General features: G+C 44.7%; 1 non-coding gene across 1 annotated transcript; it reads left to right on the forward strand.

The window, feature by feature from the left end:
• Positions 1-777: 777 nt before the first annotated feature.
• Positions 778-893, forward strand: Trnal-caa. The gene is made up of 2 exons: positions 778-815; positions 848-893. It is a non-coding gene; the product is annotated as a tRNA-Leu (tRNA).
• Positions 894-10,580: the final 9,687 nt, after the last annotated feature.

A 10,580-nucleotide genomic window follows, 5' to 3' on the forward strand; every position in this document is an offset into this window, starting at 1 on the left:
GGACCCAATGGGCATTTTGACTCCGGTACATCTTGACCCTATTGGATATTTCGTCTCGATTGACATTTTGACACGCGTCTCACGTGACCTGTTGGACATTTTGACCCGATGGACATTTCGTCTCGATGGACATAGTAGGGAGTTGTAGTAGATCGTTTTTCTCCTCCGCTACGGTATCCCCGAAGAAAACGCCGCAGCTGCGCATGCGCGCCGCCAGCCTTCTCTGCATAGTTCAAGGTCTTGTGGCGGATTACGGAGCGCTATCCGGGTGCTTAGCGGGCTGCGGATACAGTCTACTACAATTCCCTTTTGACTAGAAGCCCCGTTACGCCACACACAGACGGCTGACACGGAGAAATCTCAAAGCCCAGGCACGCATAGACAACGTTTGCATCTGTGCGCGCGCCAATGCAAACGTCCAGGTGTGGATCCCTATTTCGTCGAGACGAAATATGGACCCATAAAAATACAAACGAAAAATCGGTAACGCGAAGTTTGGCGAAATACCGTACTTCGCCAAACTTCGTGTTACCGCAAAACAGGGCATGGCTTGCGCAAGTATTTGAACAATTATTGGCCCCATTCAAACGGAGAGAGACCAGACCGGTATTTAAGCCTCTTGCGATGTCTTAGGACCAGCTCCGCTGCAGTGCATCCGGTCCTAAGACGTCGCAAGAGGCTTAAAAACCGGTTTGGTCTCTCTCGGTCTTGCACAGTCGCAAATGTGTGAACGGCGCTTCAGGTATCAGTTTTCAGATAAATTACGGGATATCCGTTGTCAGGGTGGCCGAGTGGTCTAAGGCGCCAGACTCAAGGAATGTTCCTTGTCCCGACAGGGGTTTGAGATTTCTGGTCCACAAATGTGGGCGTGGGTTCGAACCCCACTCCTGACAGTTTACTTTTGGAAGAAAAAAAAAGTTTTATTTTATTTTATTTTTTATGTTTCTGTAAAAATGCAAAAAAGAAACAAAGTGTCTGCGTGCGCCAGTTTGTGCTTGTGCATTTGGGATGTAATATTTTACTGGGACGTACACTCCAGAGTTCTCTGAAAAAGAACCTTCAATTAATTGCGCACGAGCTATGCTTCCTGTCAGTTGACTCGGCAGACTCTGTGGCGTACTATTCCATTGTGCTGCTTGGCTTGTGCAGTATCTGGAAGAGCCGCATGGCAGTGCGCGGCAGACCGATGCGCGGCATACCGACGTATCGCGATACATTTTTACAGATATATCTTAGTATCAGTATTTTAGCTACTGTTTTAATGTATCCCAGTTGGTTGATGCAACTCAATCTTAATAAATGTAAATCCATGAGAGTTTCCCGTCATACTAACATATGCTCGAATTACTACATTGACGACACTCCGCTGCAGTCTGTGTCCTCTTACAAATACTTAGGTGTTTACATAACTTCTGATCTTTCCTGGGTAACTCACACTAACTACGTAACTAACAACGCCAATCGCATGCTTGGATATCTCAAACGAAATTTTTCACAGTCACCAGTGTCACTAAAACTCCTTTTATATACTACTTTAGTACGTACTAAACTTGAATATGCATGTTCTATCTGGGACCCCCGGTCATAATACTATCATTGAAACATTAGAATCGGTTCAAAATCGTGCAGCACGTTTCATACTCTGTAATTACCATCGTACATCCAGTGTTACTTCAATGAAAAATACCCTTGGTTTACCCACACTAATGAACCGTAGACGCATTTTTCGCCTCACTTTATTTCACAAGATTTACCATAATAACCCTTTCATGCGCCATGAACTTCTAACGCCACCTACTTATGTTTCATCCCGCGTAGATCACCAGTACAAAGTCGGTATCCCCAATTACAAAACTAACACTTATTATAACTCCTTCGTTCCTCGTACTAGCTCCGATTGGAATCGCCTTTCCGCTGACATAGCCTCCATAACCAATATTATTGATTTTAAAAATGCCTTGTTTGTTAGTTTTCATTAACCATTTTCTAGTTGTTATTACTGTTATAACATTGTGTAAATATTTTTGAAGTGTCTAAGCAAGCGTGCATTAATTACTGTATCATATTTCATGTATCAACAACTGTACCCTGTCACCTAATCCCCCCCCCCCCCCCCCCCCCCCCCCACTCCCCTCTGTAATGCCCTTCGGGGCCTTGAGGGTAAATAAATAAATAAATAAATAAAATATTTGTATTTCCAAATACATTTTTGAGTATTTCTGCCCAACCCTGATTCAAAGGTTACGCATAAAAGCTATTACTTTCTCATCGGCCCCAATTTAAGTCAAACCTTTTTCGTGTTAGTGTGAAAAACAGTCAAGGAAAAAAAAAGGTTGGTATTTGGTGTCTTTAATTTAACAGAAAACAAAAGAATAGAAGGTGGGAAAAAAAAAAGATAATCACGAAATGACTGACTGCGACGGTTATACATATATAAACTTTGACACGAATTAATCCTAGTCGACGGAAAAGAAAGTATATCCTTGTTCGTAACTTTCAGCTAGGCCACCTAACCGCGCCTTCGCAGCAACGTTAGAAGCGTCGCACTTGGCCGAAACCGGATTTATTTCGAAGGGGGCTCGAGCCCTCGGACCCGCCTTCCCGAAGAAAGCCCGACGTCCGACAGGAGCCAGGGTCACGGGAACGGCGGGGGGTCTAGCCGATCCTAGAGCTCGCGTGCCAGCCCGCAGGATGTGTCCACTTGTGCGTAATGGTCCGTGAAGGATGCCAAAGATCGGCCGCCAAACTGCGGAATCCGGCGGCTCTCCCCAAACAAGGCGCCCGCTGATTGGATGGAGTCACGCAGCGGCGGGATCGCGCTTCTTTCTCTCCCTACTTTGTCCCCCAGGGAGCCGGCTTGAAATCGATACTGACCGGGCACCTCGCTCGCGCGCCGCTGCGTTTTCTCGCTGACCTCGGATCGCGAGGGTCAAGAGCGGTGGGTTCTGCCGCCGTCCTGGGGGTCTGTCTCTTTCGAACCTTGTACCCCGAAAACGTAAATATCTCAAACACACACACACACAAAAAAAAAAAAAAAAGAACGCTTTGCACGTTACGATTGTATAATTAGCCACGGAAGGGAGGCTAAGTAGTACAGTTTTTTCAGGAACACAGGAAAAAAAACTTGTATTAATAGGTAGTCACATTATAAGTTACAATAGATTGATCTCGTTAATATTATTTACTTGAATACCCTTTTGATTACTCTATCCCCCCCCCCCCCCCCCCCAAAAAAAAAATACCGTAATCAAAAACTGAATTTCGCAATACGTAAGGAAAAATCCTGATTTCCTCCCGTTCGATGTCTAAATATAACAAACTGAAACAAAAAGAAAATTTCTCAAACACTCCGTTTCAATGTGTTTTGTATATAAGCTCAAGGTTACGCTTTTTTTTTTTTAATTTGTAGGTTGGTGTTTAAAAGAGTTAAGTGAAAACGCGACCAAATATTGTTCTACTTTCTTTTTTTAACTGATAAGGTTAACCGCTTTTTATATAAGAAAGCTGAACACATAAAACGTGCTGCAAGTTACCTTTCATGTAATAACAACTGGAAAAAACAGAAAAAAAACCAGATGATCTCTTGATCGTAAAACTTAATGTGCGAATAAATCTGAAAGGAGCTCATTTTCGTGTGATTAATCGACATTTATATCTCAACATATTTAAAATGATAATCATGTGCGAATTTTTCCTGTGTGTTCTTAAATAAAACAAAATTAAAGCTGGCTCTCGAATCCCAGGTGAAGCAGTCCGGGACCTCTTAAGAGCCCATGAGCTTGCGCCTGGGTGGACAGGAATCCATGACTTACAGAGAGCGGCCGTAAGGACTAACACATTTGGCACGCCTTCTTGCTGAATTCAAATGCCAAACATACATACCCGAAATTTGGCACGCGAACGTAGTTTCGCTACAAATTTTATGACTATTTTGTTTACAGCTCAATTCTGACGTAGTGAAATATTAAAAATAAAGCTAAATCGGAGGTCGTTTATTTCCTATACCAGCCTGTTTGTCGTCTGCACACTGGTTCATGAGCTCGCTCCCCGGTGGCTTGCAGAACGCAAAAAGAAAAACCACTAAAAACCAATAGCAGATGCAGGTGATGAGCCAGATAATTGCGATAGTTAATATTTTTAACGAAATATATGAATAATGACCACTTGGGAACGAGCTAACACTGCCAGTGTGCAGACCACGAGCTTCCGGTATAGGGCATAGGAAATGCACGGCCGCCATTTTTGCTATATTGTTAATATGTTACCACCTCTGACGTGAGCCCAGAAAATAAAGTAGACTAAAATTCTTGCGAAACTACGATCGCGTGCATAATTTCAGGTATGTACTTTTGGAATTCTAATATTGCAAGGCACGCCAAATGCTCTAGTCATTACGGCCGCACCCTATTAATGATGATGAGATGATTTCAGCGCGTCGGGCACCAAAAGGTATTGAGTTGTGCTGCCCATCACACGATTTAGGGTAGAAAGATTGATCTGCTGGGTGTTACTAATGCGTTCACTAGAAAAAAGAAAGTAATTAATTTCTGTGTTGTCCAATATCGTTTCAAACGTTGAATCCGGTGTTATCACTATCGAGGATGCGGAAAAATAACCTGCACTTGGAACCCAAGAGGAAACGTTTCGACCAAATCAACCTAATTAATTGGTCAGCCCTCCTGGTGTTTTGAATGAGTGCCGTAAAGCAATAGGGTCTTCGGCTATGTAACTGTAAGGAGGGAGCCGCTTGTGAGAAAGTGCAGTGTGTGGCATTGGGAAAAATAGCACGAGACACTAGACCTCTCGTAAAGCGATCGCAAAGTCTATTAGTTTCTTTGAGAAAATGCTCATGTGGGAGTAATTACTGCGTGCAACGAGGCAAAAAAGGTAAATTTGACGGTTTTACGTGCCAAACCAACGACGGGCATCTGGCACGCCCCAGCGGAGGACGGAGGATAAATTTGGACCACCTGGGGATCTGTTGATGTGCAACCGATGGCTCGGTTACACGGCGCCTCGTCCGCAAGGAGCCTCCGTCAGACTGCGGGAGGGATTCGAATCCGCCACCTGGGGTCCGTAGATCGGCTCTTTGCCTGAAAGTTTTTTTCTTTTTTAATGGCAATAAAAAAGTATTACATGGTAAAAAAAAACTGGTGAGTCGTTGCTTATGAAGTTATGACTGCACCCTCAGATGAATGCCCGCTATAACACCGACATCATTGGTAGCATACTCATACATGTCAGTACAACAATGGGTGGAGAGACATTAGCTTCGGTCGATTTACCTACACCTCCTGCACCGGTGCGGTAAAGTGCAGTGCGGTGTACTTCCGGTCGCATCTCAATAAACATACCGGAAGTACACCGCCCTACACTTTTCTGCACCGGTGCAAAAGGTGCAGGTAAATCGAACGAAGCCAATATCAGACACATGCATCTCAGCTCAACACAGGATACGAGAGTCCAGGGCACATCCTTTGAGTGGACTTTTATATTACGTGGTATTTAATTTGAGCTCTTAAAAGTTTCCAGAAGGCCATTCCGGGGAAATCAATCTCGTTCACAATAGAGTACACATAATTGACCCTTTGTACTAGATAATGCTGTGCGGATTGTCCTCCCTCTCTGACCAACGTCTGGTCAGTTCGGAAGCAGCAAATTGCGTACAAGCCGATCAACGTGAGTATTTCACCATTGCTCGCCGCGTTCCTAGAACTTCGAAACAAGCTCAGCATCCAAGCTACTATTTCCTGGATGCCCGCGCATGCGGGCATCGACGGCAACGAGTTGGCCCACAGCGAGGCGCGAGCAGCAGTTCGCCAGATGGCATCCGCGCCAAACGCATTCCACAATTCAGCCGGCGAGGCGGCCGGCCCGGCCGACCCGTCTGCCGTCAAGAAAATTGCTAAACAGCGAAGGCGGAGAACCCTAGGACACCTCTGTGAGGAAAGGGAGGAACGCCCGGACGAGCAGTTGCGTCCCGTTCCTCCGATGCCGAATGACCTACCGAGGAGCACTCAGACCCTCGTCCGCCCCTCGCGACCAACACTGTCCTATTCCCGGCGCTGCGCCATAAGTTCTTCAGCGACGACCCGGAGAGGGTCGCCGGTGCCGCAGGACCGCGACGGCTGCCCATGTCTGGGAGTGCAAACTGGAGGAACTCCCAGACGGGATCCGTCCGGCGACGTATGTCGACTGGATTCTGCCCACCAGTAGTGACAAAGGCGATCGGCTCCCATCTGTGGACAAAGCTGGCGGAGTTCGTCTATACGACGACGACGGCCCCGGCGGACGACAATGGTGCATTATATGTGTGTATAGTATATATATATATATATGTATATATCAGTGTGTCGAACCGAAAAAAATACGGGTTCGGTTACGGTTCAGGTTCAGGTAAATTTATTTTGTTCCGGTTCAGTTCCGGTTCGATTAATTCGATCCGCGAACCGGTTCGCGAACCGGTTCGGGGCGCTAAACCGGTTCGCGAACCGGTTCCGGAGTTACTAATTCGAAGTTTATTACGACGTTTCGAGCGGGGACCGCTCTTCATCAGGTACACTCTAAAAAAAGCCCGTGCGTCTACTTTCCCGCATAACACTCGGAGAGCCAATCACCGCAACTTACGGAGGCAGCTCAGCGAATGAGAATGCCGAAACATATGTTTAGACCACAAAACGCAGTCTGAGTTGTGACATTAAGCAATGCAAAACGTCACGCTTGCATTGCTTAATGTCACAACTCAGACTGCGGTTTTTGGTCTAAACATATGTTTCGGCATCGTCGTTCGCTGAGCTGCCTCCGTAAGTTGCGGTGATTGGCTCTCGAGTGTTGTGCGGGGAAATAGACACGCGGGCTTTTTTTAGAGTGTAGCGAGTGTACAGCCCGCGAATGTTTATATACCCCTAAGAAGAAATTTCTTCTTAGGGGTATATAAACATTCGCGGGCTGTACACTCGCTACCTGATGAAGAGCGGTCCCCGCTCGAAACGTCGTAATAAACTTCGAATTAGTAACTCCGATAGTACGCATCTTTGACTTATTAACTTTTCCCGGTCCATTGTTTTTATATTTACCTTACTTTACCTCTCTCTCTCTCTCTCTCTCTCTATATATATATATATATATATATATATATAGTGTAAAGAAAAAGAAAATCGGAATTAAGGATTAGCAGAAAGGAAAAAGAGGCATTAATAAAAGTTGCTAGTCCAGCGGTGCGACTGTTATAATTTTTTCTCTGTGTGTTTTTTTTTATGTTCAGCTGGCCCCATTCACAAGAAATCCTTTGCCTCGGAACCAACCAGGCGGCAGCAACGAGGCACACAGAAGTAGGAACGTTTCTTCCACTCCAAGACGCGATGTCTTTCAAGATACTTCGTTTAGTCGCTCACTTAAAAAAAAAAAAAAAAAAAAAAAAAAAATTGTCGGGAGAGAAAAATTTACAGCATGCTTAATTCGCCACCGTGCGACCGATGTTGGCAACACTACGAGTGTGGATACCGCCGCACGTCGTCTGCTCTTGGCGCACGTTGAAGCGTGGATCCTCGCGAGTTGAAAGCCTGTTTTCGGAAGCGGCGCTATTTACGCTGTGAATGCTTGTTTCTTTAAAAAGATTGTATCGTTCTACGAGAGTGGGAAAACGCGAAGGCAAGGTATTCCAAGCCGGATAATTATATAATGTTGCTATTGTGGACGGTGTTGTGATGCAGTTTTTTTTATTTAAATTTCAGCGCCATTGCATACTATCATAGAGTAAATCGCCGACGGATAGCGGTGCCTAGTCGAAGGCGAACAACCTGTGAATGCCGGGCACGTTATTGAGCACAGCGTTGTGGCGCCAAAAACCACGTCGACGAGAGTAAACACGTGCGGAGTTACGTCCTCTTAGCAAGGATATCGACACTGGATCTGAAACTCACGAACTTTGCCACGACTTATGCATTTTTGTGCTCCTGCTTTGCAGGGTATACCTATTGTTTGTAACTCCAACCGCCGGAAAATGTCCTTAGAGGTGAGGTAGACCGTAGACATATGTGGTCGAAGGGGAACCAGTCGCACTCCCCTTCCCCCAAACTTCTATTTGCTATGACACTAGAACTGTGTAATTGCCCTCCTCGTCCCCTAAGCACTTCTGACACCTGATGTAGTCAATTTCCAAAGGCATTAACTTGACATACCTTTTACCTCTAGCAACCCCTCATTGTATGTGAACGAACTGACTGGTCAAATAATCTCTTAAAGTGATGCGTTATCTTGTATGTTTCTTGCATGTGATGCTGAGACGCTTGTTTTTTTTTATATTTTAACACAGACTGGTATACCAAAGGTGACCTATTCCCTCAAGTCAACGACTGACTGTGAATGTTTTAAAAGCCAAGATGTAATCAGGCCGCTTTCATGTAGCGTGATTTGCCGTTGAAAATTCGTTTTACAAGCGAAGTGGCACGAAACCACCGTCACGCGGAGGGTAAGCAAAATTTATGGAGTGAAACAAGCAATTGATTAGGCTCGATCGTTTGTCTTGCTCATTTGGGATATTGACGAGTTGCCATCAGCCCTATTTACCGCGTGCTTCCGACCGAACTTTCAGAAAATTAATCGGGTGCGTCCGACGCACACCCAGACACTGAGCGAGTTACTTCCGCTGCAGTTGATGCCTCCTCTACCGTGTCATGGTGTAGGTGAGCTCGGAGGAGGGATCCTTCTACAACGTTTCATAGGTCGGATTCTCACGCAGTAATAAGTTTGTGGCATTCTGATCCTCTCCTAAAACACTGAAACGGGAGAACCCACACTAAGGACGATTATACTGCCCAGCAGCGAACAAGTATCAACGCGCACGCTTTACGGGTACTCTACCTTGGCCACTCGTGACACTTTTGTAAACAGTTTTCTTTTCCCATTTACCTCGTTTGTCATGCATCGTTGACTCTAAGTCTTCGGCGGTGAAATATTTAGAACAAAGTATCGCGTGAATTGAACGCTCCTTCGTAGATCTCAAATCCGAGAGCCACTCCTTCAGCGCTCCGGCCGCTGGATATCATTGAAGACTGACCCCCACCGCGGTGCAATAGGTATTGCACTGAGGCTATGAAAAGTATTAGACCATTATCCGTTGAAATTGCTTTCATAGTGATTCCGTACAAGGATATAAATGCGATATTCTGCAGGTTCTTGGCCGCGACCGCAGATAGCCTATGGGGCAGCCAGCGTCCTATCCACAAAGTAGCGCCACCTTTAGTTCGATCTCGAGGAAAATACGTTCGCATACCAAAAAAAGGAACCGCTGCCCTTCCTTTTTAGCTTCCAACACGACATCTCCCAAGAGTTTTGATCCTTAGTGGCGATGGCGTTGTATATCTTCTGTATGGGTATGTAGGAAGTTCACGGTGAAAGAAATTTCGTATTTAAACAGAAAGAAAACAGCTTGGACGCAGTGTAAAGGCAGCCACGAAAAAGAAAGGAATGGCTGGCACGGTGTAAAGAGATCGCTGCGGAAACGTCGACTCTACAGGTGTCGGGTGAAGTTCAAATGAAGATGAGTTAAATATAGGATTGGCTTAATTATAAAGTAAACTCTGATGCGTTTACCTTTCAGAGCACATGGTGTGCGTGAATATATTTACATTTCCTTTTCCAAGCGAAACAAAACTTATGCACCCATACTGTTCATATCCCATAATACGAAAGACGCATTGACATATTATATCCATTTTTTTAATGGAGATCAATTAGGTGTTTGGTGATGGTTTTCTAACAAAACTAACCAGCCAGATAGCACATAAATGGCAATATTTTAGTCTTTCTTTAATAATATTCCAATTGGCGATCTTTTAATTAAAAAGATGGGCGAGGACAGCACTGACAATGTTTTGTGCTTTAGGTGTATAATACGCTTATAAGATATGGGAGAGTGCTTCAAACCACTTAAAATTGTAATGTCCACTGATAAATCCACTTAATATTTAAACATTTAAATATATGGGTATTTTATATGGTGTTATGTAAGATATGAATTGTATGACTTGCATTTTTTTTAAGTAAGAAACTAGGGATTTCTTGTAAAGACATATTTGAATTTAGTGGTATATGTCGTTGTCACTGTTGCCTTGTCATGCAAACACTGTCACAGACCTGGATAACTTACCGGAACCAACTTCATAGAGGAAAAATATTCGACTGTTATAATACGCCAGACTTGGAGTTTCAAGGCTTGTGAATTTCACGCCTACCAATAATTCAGAAAGTTTTAGTGCACAAATGGGGGCGTGTTTGAACCACGCCGCTGACATCACTTCGACGTTTTTGGAGTTCATTTACATAGTTTACTTCAATATTTTATTTATAAACGAGTCAAGGCCCGATCACACTCTTGCGACCGAATAAGACGGAGAGAGACCAGACCGGTATTTAAGCCTCTTGCGATGTCTTAGGACCAGCTCCGCTGCAGTGCATCCGGTCCTAAGACGTCGCAAGAGGCTTAAAAACCGGTTTGGTCTCTCTCGGTCTTGCACGGTCGCAAGAGTGTGAACGGCGCTTCAGGCATCAGTTTTCTGATAAATTACGGGATGTCCGTT

Source organism: Ixodes scapularis, unplaced genomic scaffold (genome assembly GCF_016920785.2).
Source record: "Ixodes scapularis isolate PalLabHiFi unplaced genomic scaffold, ASM1692078v2 PGA_scaffold9__187_contigs__length_104089568, whole genome shotgun sequence".
Classification (NCBI taxonomy): domain Eukaryota; kingdom Metazoa; phylum Arthropoda; class Arachnida; order Ixodida; family Ixodidae; genus Ixodes; species Ixodes scapularis.